Source organism: Lathyrus oleraceus, chromosome 6 (genome assembly GCF_024323335.1).
Source record: "Lathyrus oleraceus cultivar Zhongwan6 chromosome 6, CAAS_Psat_ZW6_1.0, whole genome shotgun sequence".
NCBI lineage: Eukaryota > Viridiplantae > Streptophyta > Magnoliopsida > Fabales > Fabaceae > Lathyrus > Lathyrus oleraceus.
Window position 1 is genome coordinate 181,880,017 of NC_066584.1, and position 21,010 is coordinate 181,901,026.

General features: G+C 39.1%; 1 non-coding gene across 1 annotated transcript; it reads left to right on the forward strand.

The window, feature by feature from the left end:
- Nucleotides 1-15,170: 15,170 nt before the first annotated feature.
- On the forward strand, nucleotides 15,171-15,276 carry LOC127099929 (small nucleolar RNA R71). Its single transcript, XR_007794390.1, has one exon. It is a non-coding gene; the product is annotated as a small nucleolar RNA R71 (small nucleolar RNA).
- The last annotated feature ends 5,734 nt before the right edge of the window (nucleotides 15,277-21,010 follow it).

The following is a 21,010-nucleotide window of genomic DNA, read 5'->3' on the forward strand; positions in this document are numbered from 1 at the left end:
GCCTAGAGCGACCTAAGAGAGAACCCTGGATGGCCTCGATAAGTGCGAAGTGTAACATACTTCTAAAATACCCCAATAATTAATTAAAATAACAAAATATAAATCAGAGTAAATATGCAATCAAGGGTGTCACACTTGACACTTCACACCATTTTCCAAAATATCCTGTCATGCTCATTTATTTAATCAAAATAAAACATTTGCATAATACGCATCGGATAAAAACTAACAACATTCAAACCATGTAACACATTACATGTAAAGTTGTGCAACAACCAAATGAAAACATAGTAAAATATCCCATCCCGATGTTACATCTACCAGAGCATGACCCACTAAGGAACTACACTAGACTCCAAGGACTAGCTTCTACTCAATCACTGCTCGTTACCTGAAACATAGTTGTAAGGGTGAGTTCCTCAATCGATATAATAAGCATTATAAAATATCATGTAATGCTAAGTAATTTAACACATTCCTCCCCCTAATCAGAACATACATTCAGCAACGGCAACATCAACTCAACACAAACACAAAACACACGTATAATATTGGAATACATCCATTCATATTATACGCCATACATACATACATTATGCAATGAGACTCCATGCATGCGGTACCGACTATTCGTGAACAGATAGTTCAACCTCACCGATCAAATCCAGATACGGCTACCAAGCTCACTAGTCCCACTCATTTGAGACCTAGTGACTCACTCACTAATTCCTCACCATGGGAATTAGCTACCACCCCAAGGGCTATGATATGCACGCTAACCACCTAGCATGCAAACATCAACAAGAATCCACAATAACTCACTCACTAATTCCTCACCATGGGAATTAGCTACCACCATAAAGGCCATAATATGCACGCTAAATCAACTAGCATGCAAACATCAACAATCCACAATGGACATATGCTCACACTCTAAGTCATAAAACAGTCCATTCCACAATTGCATACATAATACATCATCAACATATTATCACAAAAAATCATATCATGTCATGCCAATTAATAATCACAGTATTAGCACACTCTACTAATACCTACACTGCTCAAAACAACAGGAAATGATCCCTACTCTATCATACATCAGCTAAATTACATCACTCAGCTGAAACGACCAAAATCCGCGCAACCACAGCTCAGAAAAATCACAATTCTGCCCATACGCGTATTGCCTAGTCCCATACGCGTATGGCCCATTTCTCAGCCAACCTCATACGCGTATTGCCTGCCTCATACGCGTATGCTACGCGTACCACTTCCTCATACGCGTACCAACAGAGACAAAACCACGTTCAAAACATCATCTTCCTCATCCATACGCGTATTGCCTAGTGCCATACGCGTACCAGACCATCTCATACGCGTATTGCCTAGTGCCATACGCGTATGACCAGAAACCAGAATTCCAGATCTGCTATGGTTTTCTCTGCTACGAGATTCTCAGATCCCACCTTCCACATTCCAATTTTTACACAACATTCATTCATATTGTCTAACACAGATCATACACATTCGATCTCACAATTTCTAACCTTATTACCTCTAATTCCTATGAATTTCCTCAATCATACTCATATCTCATTCATCCAAAATTTCACAATTTCAACATTCATCATCTAATTAGAGTCAAATCAATGGTTTATCACTACCCATTACATGTTAACCCATAATACCCATTAAACGACGATAAACCCCCCTTACCTGAGTTAATCCGGCAACCTTTTGCTTCCAGCTTTTCCTCTCTTCAACCCTGTTCTCTGGCTTTTTTCCCTTTTTCCACTTTAGAGTCGTTTTTCTGTTTTCACGTGAAAACCCTCTTTTACCAAATGGGACCTTTTCTAAATTCCAACTTTTATTCCAATAATAATAATAATAATAATAATCCAATAATAATAATCCAATTATTTAATTAAATTAATAAATATACTATTAATTTAAATTAAATAATTATCCTTATTTCATCGGAGTGTTACAACTCTCCCCCACTAAAAGAGTTTTCGTCCTCGAAAACATACCTCAAGTGAATAACTCCGGATAAGACTCCTTCATCTGACTCTCAAGTTCCCAAGTCACATTGCCACCTGCTGGTCCTCCCCAAGCTACCTTTACCAAAGCAATCTCTTTACCCCGCAACTGCTTCAACTCTCAATCCTCGATCCTCATAGGTGAGGTTTCAACAGTCAGGTTATCTCTCACCTGTACATCATCTACTTGGACCACATGCGACGGATCAGGAATGTACCTCCTCAACTGAGACACATGAAAAACCCCATGCAAATTCGCAAGTGACGGCGGTAAAGCGATACGATAGGCTACCTCTCCTATCCTCTCCAAAATCTGATAAGGACCAATAAATCGAGGTGTCAACTTCTTCGACTTCAAAGCTCGACCAACCCCAGTTATCGGAGTAACACGAAGAAACACATGATCTCCCTCTTGAAACTCAAGTGACTTCCTCCTCTTGTCGTGATAACTCTTCTGACGACTCTGAGCAATCCTCATCTTCTCCTGAATCATCTTAATCTTTTCCGTAGTTTGTTGAACAATCTCCGGTCCAACCACAACACTCTCACCGGACTCATACCAACATAAAGGTGTCCGACATCTCCTACCATACAAAGCTTCAAACGGTGCCATACCAATGCTCGAATGAAAACTATTGTTGTAGGTAAACTCAATCAAAGGTAAATAACAATCCCAAGCACCTGCCTTTTCCAAAACACAAGCCCTCAAAAGATCCTCCAGTGACTGAATCGTCCTCTCAGTCTGACCATCAGTCTGCGGATGATATGCAGAACTCAGTCTCAGCTTAGTTCCCAAAGCCCTCTGCAAACCTTCCCAGAACTTCGATGTAAATCTAGGATCTCTGTCCGAAACAATACTCGACGGAATACCATGCAAACTTACAATTTTCTCAATATACAATTCAGCTAATCTCTCTAACGAATAATCCATTCTGATCGGAATGAAATGAGCCGATTTTGTCAATCTGTCCACAATCACCCAAATAGCTTCAAAATTCTTAATTGTCCTCGGTAAACCAGAAACAAAATCCATACTGATACTATCCCACTTCCACTCTGGAATAGCCAACGGTTGCATTAGCCCAGACGGCTTCTGATGCTCAATCTTTGACTTCTGACAAGTCAAACAAGAATAAACAAAACTCGCAATTTCTCTTTTCATTCCCGGCCACCAAAATAACTTTTTCAAATCATGATACATCTTCGTAGCTCCAGGATGAATACTCAAACCACTACGATGTCCTTCCTCAAGAATACTCTTCTTAAGTTCGGTAACATCCGGAATACACACCCGATTACCAAATTTCAAAACACCATTCTCATCAACTCTGAATTCACCACCTTGACCTTGATTCACTAGAGTCAACTTATCAACCAAAAGCACATCGGATTTCTGACGCTCTCTAATCTCATCCAGAATACCACTCGTTAACTTCAACATTCCCAATTTAACACTATTGTGAGTACTCTCACACACTAAACTCAAGTCTCTAAACTGCTCAATTAAATCCAATTCCTTAACCATTAACATAGACATATGCAATGATTTCCGACTCAATGCATCAGCCACTACGTTTGCTTTACCCGGATGGTAATTCAAACCAAAGTCATAATCCTTCAGAAACTCTAACCATCTCCTCTGTCTCATATTCAACTCTTTCTGATCGAACAAATACTTTAAACTTTTATGGTCACTGAAAACCTCAAATCTTGACCCGTACAAGTAATGCCTCCATAACTTCAGAACAAATACCACAACTGCCAACTCTAAATCGTGTGTCGGATAGTTCCTCTCATGAACCTTTAGTTGTCTCGAAGCATAAGCTACAACCTGCTTATTCTGCATCAAAACACCACCCAAACCCAACAATGAAGCATCACAGAAAACCTCAAATAGTTCTGACGGACTCGGTAATATCAGAATAGGAGCAGTAGTTAACCTTCTCTTTAACTCTTGAAAACCTTCTTCACATTTTGAGTCCCAAACAAACGCTTGCCCCTTTCTAGTCAACATCGTCAACGGTAATGCCAACTTAGAAAATCCCTCAATGAATTTCCTATAATAACCTGCAAGTCCAAGAAAACTCCTTATCTCAGAAACTGACTTCGGAGCTTCCCACTTAGATACCGCTTCTATCTTAGAAGGATCAACAGCAACACCACCTCTTGAAACCACATGACCAAGAAAACTAACCTCTTCTAACCAAAATTCACACTTAGACAGTTTAGCAAATAACTTCTTTTCTCGTAGAACTCCTAAAACCACTCTCAAATGTTCAGCATGCTCTTCTTCAGATTTCGAATACACCAAAATATCGTCAATAAACACCACAACAAACTTGTCTAGGTACGGATGGAAAATCCTATTCATATACTCCATAAATACCCCAGGCGCATTAGTCACACCAAAAGGCATCACAGAATACTCATAATGTCCATACGTTGTTCTGAAAGCAGTCTTCTGAATATCCTCAGTTTTCACACGTATCTGATGATAACCCGATCTCAAATCTATTTTGCTGAACACACTCGCACCAACCAACTGATCCATCAAATCATCAATCCTCGGCAAAGGGTACCGATTCTTGATCGTCACTTTATTCAGTTGCCTGTAGTCCACACACAACCTCATAGTACCTTCTTTCTTTTTAACCAATAACACTGGTGCACCCCACGGTGACACACTCGGACGAATAAATTTCTTATCCAACAGATCTTCCAGCTGACTTTTCAATTCAGTTAACTCAACAGCAGACATACGGTACGGAGCCATCGATATCGGCCTAGTACCAGGTACCAAATCAATCGAGAACTCAACTTCACGCTCTGGTGGTAATTCATTCACTTCTTCAGGAAACACATCAGGAAAATCACACACCACGGCTAGATCGCAAACCACCGGTTTATCTTTAGCCTCCAAAGTCGCTAACAGCATAAACAACTCTGCCCCATCTACCACTGCCTCATTCACCTACCTTGCTGATAGAAACAAACTCTTTCCTTCCTCAATCTCAGGAAAGATCACAGTCTTATCAAAACAGTTGATATAAACTCGGTTAAACACCAACCAGTTCATACCCAGGATAACATCAATCTGCACTAGTGGAAGACACACGAGGTCCATCCCAAAGTCTCTACCAAAAATACTCAAAGGACAGTTTAAACAAACTGAAGTAGTAGTCACTGAACCCTTCGCAGGAGTATCAATCACCATACTACCATGCATCTCAGATATCTCTAATTTAAGTTTCACAGCACAATCCAAAGATATAAAGGAATGAGTCGCACCTGTGTCAATAATAGCTACAAGAGGAAAGCCATTAATATAACACGTACGTCGGATCAAACGATCATCTGCAGAAGTCTCAGAACCCGATAAAGCAAAGACCTTGCCTCCCGACTGATTCTCTCTCTTCGGCTTAGGACACTGTGGACTGATATGACCCACCTCTCCACAGTTGAAACAAGTCACAGTCTTCAACCGGCACTCTGCAGCCAAGTGACCACCTTTTCCACACTTGAAACACTTCTTCTCAGTACTGGTACACTCATGGATACGATGTCCAGCCTGACCACATCTGAAACACTTAGCAGGGGCACTGGAGTCTCCCCCACTAGGCCTCTTCATCCCACTTTGTCTCTGGAAACCTTTGCCAGCTGCATACGGTTTCCCACGATCATTCTGATTCTTGCCTTTCCTATCAACCCTTTGCTGATAGCTCTCCGCTCTGGCCTTGGTATCCTGTTCAAAAATCCTGCAACAGTCAACCAAGTCAGAAAACACTCTAATCCGCTGATACCCAATAGCCTGCTTGATCCCGGGACGTAACCCGTTCTCAAACTTCACACATTTCGAAAATTCCCCAGTAGCCTCGTTATAGGGAGTGTAATACTTCGACAGCTCTGTGAACTTAGCAGCATACTCAGTAACAGACCGGTTGCCCTGCTTCAATTCTAAGAACTCTATCTCTTTCTTTCCTCTGACATCCTCTGGAAAGTACTTCCTCAGGAATCTCTCTCTGAACACCGCCCAAGTGATCTCAGCACTCCCAGCAGCTTCCAACTCAGTGCGGGTAGCAACCCACCAATCATCTGCTTCCTCTGACAGCATATGCGTACCGAACCTGACCTTCTGGTTATCGGCACACTCAGTCACTCGGAAGATCCTCTCGATCTCCTTCAACCACTTCTGAGCACCATCTGGATCGTATGCTCCCTTAAACATTGGAGGATTGTTCTTCTGGAACTCACTCAGTTGACGAGCAGCTCCCAGTCCCACAACATTCGGATTTCCTCCAAGTACTCCAGCTAGCATACCCAGAGCCTCAGCAATCGCAGCATCGTCTCTACCTCTTCCAGCCATCTCTATTCTGAAAGTCCAACAAGCTAAAACGATAAGTACTGATAGGGTTACACAACACCTATCCCGTACAGGGGAACAGATTAATTACGACTCGACTCGACCGACTATGCTCTGATACCACTATTGTAACACCCTTCTAAAATACCCCAATAATTAATTAAAATAACAAAATATAAATCAGAGTAAATATGCAATCAAGGGTGTCACACTTGACACTTCACACCATTTTCCAAAATATCCTGTCATGCTCATTTATTTAATCAAAATAAAACATTTGCATAATACGCAGCGGATAAAAACTAACAACACTCAAACCATGTAACACATTACATGTAAAGTTGTGCAACAACCAAATGAAAACATAGTAAAACATCCCATCCCGATGTTACATCTACCAGAGCATGACCCACTAAGGAACTACACTAGACTCCAAGGATTAGCTTCTACTCAATCACTGCTCGTTACCTGAAACATAGTTGTAAGGGTGAGTTCCTCAATCGATATAATAAGCATTATAAAATATCATGTAATGCTAAGTAATTTAACACATTCCCCCCCCCTAATCAGAACATACATTCAGCAACGGCAACATCAACTCAACACAAACACAAAACACACGTATAATATTGGAATACATCCATTCATATTATACGCCATACATACATACATTATGCAATGAGACTCCATGCATGCGGTACCGACTATTCGTGAACAGATAGTTCAACCTCACCGATCAAATCCAGATACGGCTACCAAGCTCACTAGTCCCACTCATTTGAGACCTAGTGACTCACTCACTAATTCCTCACCATGGGAATTAACTACCACCCCAAGGTCTATGATATGCACGCTAACCACCTGGCATGCAAACATCAACAACAATCCACAATAACTCACTCATTAATTCCTCACCATGGGAATTAGCTACCACCATAAAGGCCATAATATGCACGCTAAATCAACTAGCATGCAAACATCAACAATCCACAATGGACATATGCTCACACTCCAAGTCATAAAACAGTCCATTCCACAATTGCATACATAATACATCATCAGCATATTATCACAAAAATCATATCATGTCATGCCAATTAATAATCACAGTATTAGCACACTCTACTAATACCTACACTGCTCAAAACAACGGGAAATGATCCCTACTCTATCATACATCAGCTAAATTACATCACTCAGCTGAAACGACCAAAATCCGCGCAACCACAGCTCAGAAAAATCACAATTCTGCCCATACGCGTATTGCCTAGTCCCATACGCGTATGGCCCATTTCTCAGCCAACCTCATACGCGTATTGCCTGCCTCATACGCGTATGCTACGCGTACCACTTCCTCATACGCGTACCAACAGAGACAAAACCACGTTCAAAACATCATCTTCCTCATCCATACGCATATTTCCTAGTGCCATACGCGTACCAGACCATCTCATACGCGTATTGCCTAGTGCCATACGCGTATGACCAGAAACCAGAATTCCAGATCTGCTATGGTTTTCTCTGCTACGAGATTCTCAGATCCCAACTTCCACATTCCAATTTTTACACAACATTCATTCATATTGTCTAACACAGATCATACACATTCGATCTCACAATTCCTAACCTTATTACCTCTAATTCCTATGAATTTCCTCAATCATACTCATATCTCATTCATCCAAAATTTCACAATTTCAACATTCATCATCTAATTAGAGTCAAATCAATGGTTTATCACTACCCATTACATGTTAACCCATAATACCCATTAAACGACGATAAACCCCCCTTACCTGAGTTAATCCGGCAACCTTTTGCTTCCAGCTTTTCCTCTCTTCAACCCTGTTCTCTGGCTTTTTTTCCCTTTTTCCACTTTAGAGTCGTTTTTCTGTTTTCACGTGAAAACCCTCTTTTACCAAATGGGACATTTTCTAAATTCCAACTTTTATTCCAATAATAATAATAATAATAATAATCCAATAATAATAATCCAATTATTTAATTAAATTAATAAATATACTATTAATTTAAATTAAATAATTATTCTTATTTCATCGGGGTGTTACACGAAGTGTCGCTCATTAGCCTGTTGCTGGTGATGCTGCTCATTAGGGATCGCAGGCAAGGACTCCGTGATAGTCCGATATGCATGCTCAGTGCACTACTGGGAGGCTACGATAAAACTCATATTATCAATCAATTGTTAGTTTATGGTATTTAGAAGGCCGTCACGCCTTTCTTCCCGAGCCAGGTGCTCGCGCCACATCTCTTCAGTGATGTAAACACCAGATGCCATACCTGCAAAATGGTTAGAAGAAGAAGGTGCAGTGTGTGCAGGTGATGCAGTGTGTGTGGGAATATCATGAGCAGGGGACTGGTCGCGCCGGTCATACTCATCATCGGTCCCTTGCCCATTGTCCATAGGGACATTAGGTGTCAAAGGACCGGTAAAAGGTGGAGCATCGAGATCATATGTTTAGTTCCTTGCATGTCGCACATCTGTATGCTGAGAGCAAGGTAAAACAACACTCGGTATAGCTACACCATGGACCATGAGGTTATAACCTCCTACTCGTCGCACCTTGCACAATTTCATATCCTTCAAAATTTTCAAGTAAATGGTGTGGTGAAGGAGTGGTTCTAAGGTAGCTAACTCAATGTTGAGATTTAGTGCTCTAGAAATAGAAGTAATTAATCCACCAAAAGAAATGGTTCCTCCTTTTTTCAAAATGGCGGACATATGTGCAAGTATAAAAGGAACATGATTGATCCTTCGATTAGTAAGGCAACCCTATAACAATAGCAACTCACGAGCATTTACTTTATTAGAATTTTCCCGACCAAAAATAGTACATGCCAAAAGATATCAAAAAATACGGATGGCCGGGTTATGAATAGTGGAGGCTAAAATTCCTTCAAAAGAAGAGGCAGCCACATTCGATATTCTATTCCAAAATTTAAATGCTTCGAGTTCCCATTCTGTATCTAAGGGTGTCTCACAAATGGCACCCTCTCTGTAAGGCATTCCTAACAAACCTGCTAAGGCGTCGGTAGTGTACTCATATTCAACGTTGAACATTCTAAAACATATGGTACCAACCGCGCTAGCAGTGCTAGGATGAACGGTGTAAATTAGGGAACTCAAAAATTCCTCGGTCAGCCTATCATAGGTGAGTTCCTTATTAGCAAAAATCTCATGCAGTCCTAAATTATCTAGCATATGAAAAACAATATGATACGTCCCCAAAGTATACAAACCGTCCTCATCTATATACCTGCTGGCGAGAATTTCCTGTGTTTGCAACTTCTGTAAAATTTTGTTCTGACGCTCTCCAGGTTTCCCTCCGTAAAGGATGATATTGTTGAATTCTATTCCAGCCATTGATGGTGAGTGAAGAGAAAATGGGTATTTATGGTAAGGAAGTGAAAATAAGATTGTAGTGGGTTTTTGGTGGAGGAAATTGATGAGTGAAGTTTGGGAATGATAATGGGTTGGGGTTAGAATGATGAAGTTGGGAATTTTCGTGGACTTCAATGGAGGTGGAAGGAGGAAAAAATGGGTTTTGAGAGGTTGAAGAAGGTAAAAATTGGGGATTTAAGGATTCTGTCCCGTAAATGGTACATGCCCCATGGCGCCCGCCATGAGGCTATGGCGCCCGCCATGAGGCTATGGCGTCCGCCATGAATTCAGACTTGTTGTTTGGGTTGGGCTTGTTCCTTGCTCTTGGGCTACAACTTTTTCCTCATTTTGCAAAGGGGGTGTACATAGGCTTCCATAACATGCTGCCTTTTTGATTTTGATTAAGCTTGATAAATGACAAAATAAAAAAGTAAAGTAAAGTAAAAAGGAAACAAAACATAATAATAGTAACATATATATATATATATATATATGAAAATATAAATCGAAATAGTAAAAGTGAAGTAAAGGAAAAAGAAATCACGGGTTGCCTCCCATGCAGCGCTTGTTTAACGTCGTTAACTTGATGATTTGAACTTTATATATCAGAGGTAGGAACCGGAGGGTCGATCAGAGTATAACCAGGGAATTTTGTGGGGATGTCACCTCCTTGATATTGCTTCAGTCTTTGTCCATTTACCACAAACAAATTACAGGAATTGTTCCGGATTTCAACTGCTCCAGATTTGAGGATTTTGGAAACCTTAAAGGGGCCTGTCCCTCTCGAACGCAGCTTACCTGGAAAAAGTCGTAATCTGGAATTGAAAAGGAGAACAGAGTCGCCTATATTAAAGTCCTTTTTTATAATCCTTTTTTCATGCCATGCTTTGGTTCTTTCTTTGTATATAATGGCATTCTCGTAAGCGTTCTGGCGGAGTTCCTCCAATTTGTGAATATCGAGGATTCGCTTCTCGCCAGATGCTAGGTAATCCAAATTCAGGGTCTTGATGGCTCAATATGCTTTGTGCTTAAGTTCAAAAGGTAAGTGGCATGAATTTCCATAGACTAACTGGTATGGTGTAGTTCCGATAGGGGTTTTGTAAGCAGTTCTATAAGCCCACAATGATTCTGTTAGCTTTTCAGACCAATCTTTTATGGATATTGAACCAATTTTTTCCAAGATTTGCTTAATCTCTCTGTTTGACACTTCCACTTGACCATTAGTCTGGGGATGATATGGTGTTTCTACTATGTGTTTTACTCCATACTTTCTTAAGAGTTTATCGAATATCCTGGATATAAAATGTGACCCACCACCACTTATGACAAGTCGTGGTACTCCAAATTTGGGGAAAATATTGCTTTTAAACTTGATGACTACTCTTGTGTCGTTAGTGGGTGAGGCTATAGCTTCTATCCATTTGGACACGTAGTCGACGACTATCAAAATATACTTATTTCCCATCGAAGATGGAAAAGGTCCCATGAAATCAATACCCCAAACATCAAATAATTCCACTTATTGGATGTTCTTCAAAGGCATTTCGTCGCGTCTTGAGATGTTTCCAGCGCGTTGGCACCGGTCACATTGGACAATATAAGTATGGACATCATACCATAGTGTTGGCCAATAAAGACCAGCTTGAAGGATCTTAGCGTATGTCTTGGATGTGCTTGAATGTCCACCATAGGGTGAAGAGTTACAATGCTCTATGATATTTCTAACTTCTTCTTCCGGGACGCAACGTCGAAAAATGTTATTTGTTCCTCTTTTAAAGAGGAGTGGTTCTTCCCAATAGAAATGTCTTACATATTTAAATAACTTGTTCTTTTGTTGATAATTGAGGTCAGGTGGTATGATATGCACGACTAGATAATTCACAAAATCAGCGTACCATGGAACTCTGCTAATCTCTGAAATTGTTCCAAAGTTGTCTCTATCAGGTTCAAGGGGAACGGTATCTAACTTAGCTATCAATCTGTCATAGGTGAAATCATCATTTATAGGTAAATGGTCTGGCTTCAAATGCTCTAGTCTGGAAAGATGGTCAACAACTACGTTTTCTGTTCCTTTTTTGTCTCGGATATCTAAGTCGAACTCTTGTATCAAAAGGATCCATCTGAGTAACCTAGGTTTCGCATCCTTTTTGCTTATAAGGTAACAGATAGCTGCATGGTCTGTATAGACTATAATCTTAGATCCGACAAGATAAGACCTAAATTTATCAATTGCAAAAACTACAGCTAGGAGTTCCTTCTCTGTTGTCGTATAATTAAGTTGAGCGACATCTAGGGTTCTACTAAAGGTAATATATCACATGTAATTTCTTATTTTTTCTTTGTCCTAAACCAACTCCTACAGTGAAATCGCTAGAATCACACATTATTTCAAAAGGTTGAGTCCAATCCGGAGTTTGTAAAATGGGTGTTGAAATTAGCGCTTGTTTTAAATGATTAAAGGCTTCGATACATTTTTCATTGAAAATGAATTCAACGTCTTTCATTAGAAGGACGGTCAGGGGTTTTGTTATTTTAAAGAAATCTTTGATAAAGCGTCAGTCAAAATTGGCGTGTCCAAGAAAACATTGGACTTCTCTAACAGTCTTAGGAGGGTTAAAGTTTTCTATCACTTCAATCTTTGCTTTGTCGACCTCAATGCCTCTTTCAGATATTATATGTCCTAACACTATGCCTTCTTTAACCATAAAGTGGCACTTCTCCCAGTTTAATACAAGGTTAACTTCTACGCATCTTTCTAGGATTTTCTCAAGATTAATGAGGCAATTCTCAATGTCAGACCCACATACTGAGAAATCATCCATGAACACTTCCATAATTCCGTTGAGATAATCTGCGAAGATTGACATCATACAACATTGGAAAGTAGTTGGCGCATTGCAGAGTCCAAACGTCATTCGTCTGTAAGCAAATGTTCCGTAAGGACAGGTGAAGGTTGTTTTCTCTTGATCCTCGGGGTGTATGGGTATTTGGAAAAATCCAGAATATCCATCCAGATAACAAAAGTAAGAGTGTCTGGCAAGATGCTCAAGCATTTGATCTATGAATGGAAAGGGGAAATGATCTTTCCTAGTTGCCTTATTGAGTTTCCTATAGTCTATGCACATACACCATCCGCCTTCTATACATTTAGCCACATGCTCGCCCTTCTCGTTCTGCACGACTGTGATGCCTCCCTTTTTGGGTACCACATGTACAAGACTTACCCATTTACTATCAGAGATCTGATAGATTATACCAGCTTCTAGAAGTTTAAGGACTTCCTTGTTTACCACCTCACTTATTACAGGGTTGATTCTTCTTTGATGTTCTCTAGAAGGTTTTGAATCCTCCTCTAGCGAGATCCTGTGCATACACACGGGTGGGCTTATACCTTTTAAATCAGAGATGTTGTATCCTAAGGCAGAGGGGTATCTTCATAAAACATTCAAGAGTTGGTTTGTCTCGTCTTGGTTTAAGGTGGCACTAACTATTACTAGGCGGTTCATTTCTTTATCCAAAAACTCGTATCTTAGGTTCTTGGGCAATTCCTTAAGTTCTTGACCTGGTTTTTGAAAGTTTGGTGAAAGGTCTGGAGTAAGGGCCAAACATTCGTTAGTGTGAGGTTCCGTTTCCTTTAGCTCGTCATCCTTTTCATTCGGGTTTGAAAATGGTTCGATCATAGGTTCTTCTTGATCGAATTCCCTTATGCATTCATCTATGATATCAATCGTGTAACATGCATCTCCTATGATTGTTGCCATCAGGAACTTTGCAAGAATAAACTCTATCTTTTCATCTCCTACTTCGAAAGTTAATTTTCTCTTTTAACATCTATTATAGCTCTGGCTGTTGATAAAAATGGTCTACCTAAAACTATAGGGATATCGTCGTCTTCCTTGATATCCATGACCATAAAGTCTGTCGGGATATAAAGTTGGCCGATCCTAACGGGGATGTCTTCTAATATGCCTACAAGATACTTAACAGATCTATCGGCTAATTGGAGGGACATCTTAGTTGGTTGTAATTCTCCTAAGTTTAACCTTTTACACACAGCTAAAGGCATTAAACTCACACTAGCGCCTAAGTCTAGGAAAGCTTTGTTGATTGCATGACTCCCTATAATTCAAGGTATAGAAAAACTCCCAGGGTCATTCTCCTTCTTAGCAAGTTTATTCTCGGAAATAAAGTTGCATTCCAAGGGTTTGGGATCGTCAAGCCTATGCTTGTTGGTTAAGATTTCTTTGTGAAATTTGGCGTAAGATGGAATTTGGGTGATGGCTTCGGTGAAAGGAATCTCTACATGAAGCTTCTCTATTACTTTTATAAAATTTTGGTATTGGTTATCGATTTTGGTTTGTTTAAGTCTTTGCGGATATGGGATTGGTGGTTTGTACAGGGGTGGTGGTTTGTAAGTTTTATCCTTGGCTTCTCCTTCTTGGTCGGTTTGTTTTTCGGGTTCCACTGGTTCCCCTCCTTGGTTGGTAGGTAGAAGCTTTGGACTCGCTCATTGCTGGGTTATAAGGCCCTTCGTAAGCGGTCCCACTTCGTAATGTGATAGCGTTAGCTTGCCCTCGAGGATTGAGTTGAGGTTGTCTAGGGAATTGTCCTCCAAGTGTAGTTTGCGGGGCTTGGTTTTGTGCTACCTGTGAGATATGGGTTTCAAGCATTTTATTGTGAGTAATTATATAATCAACCTTACTCCCTAATTGCGTTATCAGTTCGTTTACGTGAATGTTCTGGTTTAGGAATTCTTTATTTTGCCGAGTCTGGCCTGATATAAAGTTCTCCATGATCTTCTCAAGGTTAGGCTTCTAGGGCACAACTTGCATAGGTTGATTTGGTTTTTGGGGTTGAAAACCTTGTGGTCTTTGAGGTGCACAATTTTGGATAGGGTTCTGGTTTTTATAGGAAAAATTCGGGTGATTCTTCCATCCAGGGTTGTAAGTGTTTGAAAATGGGTTACCTTTGGCATAATTCACTTGGTCGGTGTTCAGGTCGTTCAAAAGGTTACATTCCGGCGATTCGTGTCCTTTAGATCCACAAAGTTCACACTCTGTTTGGACTACTGCTACGGTGTTAGAGTTTGTAGAAATATGTTCGACCTTAAGGGCTAAAGCGTCCATTTTCGCTTGCATCATGTCCATAGAACTTATCTCATGTATTCCATCTTGGGTCTCCTTTTTCTCTATTGATGCTCGTTCAGTTCCCCATTGGTAATGGTTTTGAGCCATATCCTCAATCAGGTCACAAGCTTCAGGGTAAGGTTTGTTCATCAACGCGCCACCAGTGGCAGCGTCGATGCTCATCTTTGTGTAATAATGGAGCCCATTGTAGAAGGTATGAACGATCAACAATTGTTCTAGGTCATAGTGTGGACAGACTCTTAACAACTCCTTGTATCTCTCCCAAGCTTCAAAAAGTGATTCTCCTTGGTTTTGAGTAAATCTAGTTATTTGGTTTCGAAGAACAACAATCTTACTAGGGGGAAAATATCTAGCAAGGAATACTCTCTTATGGTCTTCCCAGGTAGTTATTGAGTTAGCTGGAACTGAATCTAACCATGAACGTGCTCTATCTCTGAGGGAGAAAGGATATAATCTTAAACGAATCGCATCAGGTGAAACACAATTGGATTTAAAGGTGTCGCCCAGTTGGATAAAGACTTTTAAATGTTGATTTGGGTTCTCAGTAGTGAGACCCGCGAATTGGTTCAGTTGCATTAATTGCAGTAAAAATGGTTTTAGTTCGAAATTATTGGCAGGAATGAGAGGGTTTACTATACTAGAACTAGGTTCCTCGTCAGAGGGTTGGGAAAATTCCTTAAGAGGTCTCTGGTCGTGATTCTCGACCATAGCTTTCTTAATTCGGATGAGTAAGATTCGTGTACAAGTGTAATGTTCAGGTTCCACTAAAGGATCTACTATATTTCCGGTACTACGGGTTCTTCACATTTACCAGCTAATAATTCCTTAGTCTAGACGGTGTAACAACAGGGTACGAAATTTGACAAAGTTGGTCCCTGACAACGGCGCCAAAAACTTGATCGCTATATTCGCAAGTGCATGAATCGCATCAGAGTAATATAAAAGATTATCGATCCCATAGAGACCAAATCATCAATCTATCGATTACTATTGTTACAATGTTTATCTAAGGTGGTACAAATGAGATATTGACATCACAAAATAACAGTAAATAAAAGAAATGATAAATACAGTGCAGATAAAGATAAGCTTGAATGTATTTCACGTCAGTTAAACGATGCTTCGATTGTCTAAATAAAAATACTTATGGGGAAATATTTTCTACTCTTAAAAAGAATCCACTTAACAGGAACTGTCGCTTTCACGTATTCAGAACCGAGTTTACCCTTAAATTACGGCCTTTTATTGTCACTTATAAAAGGTGCACAAAACGCTAAAGTAGTAAACCTATTTTTAAGAAATAAGACTCGTAATCTTAGTTGAAAAGTGATTTTGATTCGGAAAGTTTACCCAAGGAGTTTCTTGATTTTAAATCTATCAACGCGTCCGAAAATAATTTCAAAAATCGTTTTTCCTTAAAGTGATAAAAATTCCTAGTTAACTAAGCCAGAGTGCTTTCGCACTCCTTGAGTAGTTTAAATTAACCAAGTTTGTTTCAAAAAACTCGAATTAAAAATCAAAACAGCCCCTAAGGCATTTCTACAGATGCAATATGTGAAACATCTCTTTAACCGCGATCCTTACATTCTAACCTTTGAAAGATTTAGCCAGACATGGTAATACAAACAAATACAACGATATTGAACATGATGAAAAGAAGTTTAGAATGTAAGGCGTGAAGAACAAGTAAAGCGTGTAAAACAATTAAAACGAGCAATAAAGATAATGGCGAGAAAATTAAATAAAGTAAAGACAATGGCAGGAAATTAAATAAAGTAAAGACAATGGCAGGAAATTAAATAAAGTAAAGCATGGCAGGGAATTAAAAGAAGTAAGGCATGGCAAGTAAAATAAAAAGGCGATTAAATTAGAACCTGCTCCAAACGGAGGCTTTAAATTTGGTACAAGGAAGTAAATGACCCTTTGACCTTGAAAATAAAGATGACGGCAAAATCAAAGTTCTCCAACTCAATTACACTAAGGTGCGATAACCCTTCGATGTGACAGATTACCGCTTTTACAGATGATATTATAGTCTTAGTGTTATAAACTAAGTTGGATGATTTGGAAGTGAACTAGAACGACCTATTTATAGAGGAACTCAACAGCATGCAAAGACCAGGACGCCCTTCAACTTCTCTTTAGTGGGAATGTGGAATTCAAAGGTGGCGCCCGCCAGCCCTCCATGGCGCCCGCCATGTGAGTAAATGGGAAGTTCATGGGATCATGGCAGTTTCCTCCTGGTTGAGGGCTTATGTGTCATGGCTTCACCTATAGCGGTCGCTATGCAGAATGCCACGAGTACAATATTTGCCAAAAACCCTAATTTTTTGGCCTTTTTGCTTCGTTTCTTATACGTAGGTCCTGAAAGAGCTAAATACCTTAAAACAACACAAAAGAAATCATAACACAAGCCAAATGATAATAAAAACCTAATAAACATGTGCAACCTGAGTGAAATACGCGGTGTGATTCAGTGTTATCAAGTATGTGAGGGCAAATATGCATAGTTCTTATTTTAATGATGTTTAACCTTTCTAGTAGCCCATAACGTGTACTTTGGATGGTGTCATCATACAATAGAATGCATTCATCTTATAACATGTTCAAAATATAAGTTCAACGTGTCAAACATATAGGAGCATATCATAGATGTGAATCATGCACTTGATCATCGTTAATACCGTAGGTTCATAAGAGATTGGTTTAAATTGATCAAAATACATCTCAAAACTCATTTTTGGGAGTTTAAGAACTGTGAGTCGACTCATGACTCGGAGCATAACTCTCGAGTCTGAACAGGTTGAGTCACAGGTCGACTCAATTCTGGGAAAACTGAATGAGTTGACTCATCCACATGTTGTGTCGACTCGTTTCCTATTTTCATTTGAACCATGTAGCCACGGGTCTGAACAGGTCGGGTCATAGGTCGACTCAACCCTGGAAAAACTTTGTTTGAGTCGACTCATCCCCTGTTTGAGTCGACTCATCGCCTGTTTCACTTGAATAATTTTGCCTTGGGTCCATATAGGGCAAGTGACCTGTATGAACAGGTCGAGTGGTCGCTGCTTGAACTTAATTTTCTGCTGTGTAATCTTACAAAATAATTCTGTTATGTCTGTTATTAAGTCTATGCATCATATAAATATTCTAGAGTGTCTTCTTTAACACCTAACAAGAAAAGTGAAATATATACACCAAAGTGTTCTTCATCTTCATTCTGCATTGCATCTCTCAATAAATGTACATAACAAATTTTGTTGATCATTGTGCATTGTTGTGGTGATAACATCCAAATAGGAATGTGTAATCTTAGTTTGGGTTGAGGCTTTGTGTGGGTTTTTCTTGAATAAAACCATTGGGGTTTTGTCCTCCAATAATTAGGGGTTTTTGCACTAACCTTTGCTTCACAAATTCAGCCGAGTGAAAAGTTTGAAGAACGGTGGGTTCGGTCAAACAAGTAACGGTAACCGGAGGATTGTGAAGAAAGCATTCGATTCAAGCGACTTTCGATCGAAATCAGTCGAGCTGAAGTTTTGGATAACGTGGAATTCTTGCAATACGGTAGTTGTAACCGGAGGTTTGTTTGAAGCGCTTGAAGGACTTCGTTCAACTCGAATCAAGGGGAGAGACGCGAATAGGATCTGCAACAACATTAGAAGTTTTTTTGGTGGCTTATCTTGTACAAACTTTACAACTTGTTAATAAAAACATCTCAATTCTAGATTTAGAATTGAGGGTTGACGTACCCTAAGCAAGGACGATAGGGGAACTTCCTCAACAAATCCGATCTTGTTCTCTCTTTCTCTTATCTCTTTAAATTCTGTATTAATCATGTTTTGTGTGAAAATAATAGTAAAATCAATCTCGCTTGATTATTGTGCACAGTAATTGTTCGATAAATTGGTGCAATCATTTTTATTGTAACTAAGTAAAATTCTGCACATTCAATTTGAGTGAAATTGAAACTTGGTGTGGAGTGCTCACCAAGTGTTCGATAAAATTAATCTCACACAAACCTAGTAATATTTTACTTACTCACTTATTGTGTTAACGCATTATTAGAGGTAACAATATCAAGGATAGTGGTAGTTAATCAATTTATTTAGATAGTGGTTGATTATCTCTATCGCAGTTATTCCATTCGGTTTCACGCATATCCGATCGTTCCATTAACGGATCGTTTAGACGATTATAATATAGGGTGCTTCCGTAACCGTTGAAAACATTTTTAAAAAGCGCTAAATATCAAAAGTTGATTTATTCAACCCCCCTTCTAGATCGGCACTATCGTCTAACAGAAAATTAATCATGAGCAATGATGAAAGTGTTTCATGGAGTCATGCAATTGGAAATGAAAAGGGGTAATGAGATTCATCCAAATGGAACCTTGAAGAAAAGCCATGCATAAGTCATTCAATCCTTAGCCAAATGAGGTGATCCTAGACTTTTTAGAAAGGTGAGATCAAGGGAAACAACTTTCATGTTGAACAAATTTACATTTGAAGCTTGTATCATGGTGGAATTTTAGGTGGAAGTTTGGAAAATCAAACATAAATCAAAATTTTCTAAGTACCAAGTCAAAGGTTCACTTCTTCCACCTTGAATAACTTTTGGTCACACGTTTGACCTCATTTGGATTTGGCATGACAGAGTTATGCATTTTAGAAGTTGAGGAAAATTGCTTGTTCAATGGTAATGGCCCAAAATGACCTATAAAGTTTCCTTTTGGCACATGCCTTTGCAAGTTGAATTTGATGTTCTTAAAAGAATAAAAGTTGGAGAGGACATATTGAAATTTATCATTAAACTTGGATGGCCTTCATATCATACAAATTGAGCAAGTTATGGTCCTTGGAAGTTGACCTCCTTACTAGGGTTTAGGCAAAAGGACCTATAATCTTTCACCATAAAAAATGACCTTCCAAGCAAAAATAGATCTTTACCTAAACATGAAAGTTGTTTGGAATGTCATAAGGAGTGACTTTTATCTTGTAATCATTTTCATATGACAAACTTTGTAGGAAATAGGATCTAGGGAACCCCAGTTTTGACCAGTTGAATTTCTCTGGTCAACCACCACGAACCAACTTTCAAACTTGAAGTTTTCTTGATCTCTTGGACTCATGGAGGATCATATATGTATAAGATGATATATAATGAATTATCCCATTAAATATTTGATCAAAGGTTGAAGAAACTTGCTAAGGAAGTCACACAAGATACCTAGATGAATTAGGGCTTCCAAGGCAAACAAGCTTCAAACTCTTGATGAATTCTTGATCAAAATGATAAATGAAGATCATGGGGATCCATATATGATGTCTAGAATAAATGATAAATGAAGACCATGGGGATCCATATATGATGTCTAGAATAAATGATAAATGAAGACCATGGGGATCCATATATGGGGATCCTTGCATTGAGGGTCTCAAACCCTAGATATGAGCTTGATGAGGCATTGGTGGATGCACACACTACCTGGAAAAGAAACAAAGCTATACATAGACATATTTTTGGTATTTTGGTTAGTAAATAATGAAAAACAAAGTATGATACAATCAAAAGTTCTTGGTGATCTCTCCCAATACAAATCTAATGGATGAGAGGTAAGGAAGATGCCAAGGTGTTATCCCAAAGCCATGCATATGATGAGATAACATGAGGGATCTTAGGGTCAAAATTGGGGTCTTACAGTATTCACAAAGAAGTCTAAAGTCAAAGGATTCTGATGAATTCCAAGGTCTCAAGTCATAAGTCCCAAAGTAAGGGTCAATATCTCAATTCAAAGTCCATAACTCCATAATGATTCCAAGGATAGTAACCACAAGTCCACGAGTTAGGAGAAACAAGATTCTTTTTAAGTTTTTTCCTTATTAATGTTTTCTTTTCAAAGATATATAAGAGTAAAGTCCAAATGGACAAAGGACAAAGGACATAATCACAAACAATATGATATGAAATGCTAAATATGAAGTAAATGGCATAAAATAAAGGAGCATTTAGTAAATGACCTGGAAATAAAATTTAATACAAGTGAAAAGTTAGTAAAAGA